A 1,052-nucleotide genomic window follows, 5' to 3' on the forward strand; every position below is an offset into this window, starting at 1 on the left:
ACTATATCTCCCACGTGTCGGAGCACGACCTAGAGGCATAACCGCATTGTAGGCATGTCACAAGAGGGGTAATCTTTACACATCCCATGTATTGAATAAGATAGAGATAAAGAGTTGGCTTACAATCGCCACTTCACACAATACATAAATATAGCATTACATCATCCAGATACAATCAAGGTCCGACTACGGAACCAAAATAAAGACAACCCCAAATGCATAAGATCCCCGATCGCCCCAACTGGGCTCCACTACTGATCGTCTGGAAAGGAAACGTAGTAACGTCCTGAGTCCTCGTCGAACTCCCACTTGAGTTCAGTCGCATCCCCTGGAATGACATCATCGGCACCTGCATCTAGTTTTGAAAGTAATCCGTGAGTCACGGGGACTCAACAATCTCACACACTCGCGATCAAGACTATTTAAGCATATGGGTAGGGAAAAGGTATGAGGTGGAGCTGCAGCAAGCACTAGCATATATGGTGGCTAACTTACGCAAATGAGAGCGAGAAGAGAAGGCAAAGCACGGTCGAGAATCTATGATCAAGAAGTGATCCTAGAACTACTTACGTTCAAGCATAACACGAGACCGTGTTCTCTTCCCGGACTCCGCGGAACAGAGACCATCATGGTTACACACGCTGTTGATTCATTTTAATTAAGTTAAGTTTCAGGTTCTCTACAACCGGACATTAACAAATTCACATCTGCCCATAACCGCGGGCATGGCTTTCGAAAGTTCAAAACCCTGCAGGGGTGTCCCAACTTAGCCCATCACAAGCTCTCACGGTCAACGAAGGATATTCCTTCTCCCAGGACAACCCGATCAGACTCGAAATCTCAGTTATAAGACATTTCGACAATGGTAAAACAAGACCAGCAAAGCCGCCTGATGTGCCGACAATCCCGATAGGAGTTGCACGTATCTCGTTCTCAGGGCACACCGGATAGGTCAAGCTACGAGTAAAACCAAACCTCAAGTTGCCCCAAGGTGGCCCCGCAGGTTGCCCGTTTCGGACGAACACCCAAAGGAGCACTGGCCCGGGGGGGGG

This window comes from Triticum dicoccoides, chromosome 7A, assembly GCF_002162155.2.
Source record: "Triticum dicoccoides isolate Atlit2015 ecotype Zavitan chromosome 7A, WEW_v2.0, whole genome shotgun sequence".
In the NCBI taxonomy this organism is placed as follows: Eukaryota; Viridiplantae; Streptophyta; class Magnoliopsida; order Poales; family Poaceae; genus Triticum; species Triticum dicoccoides.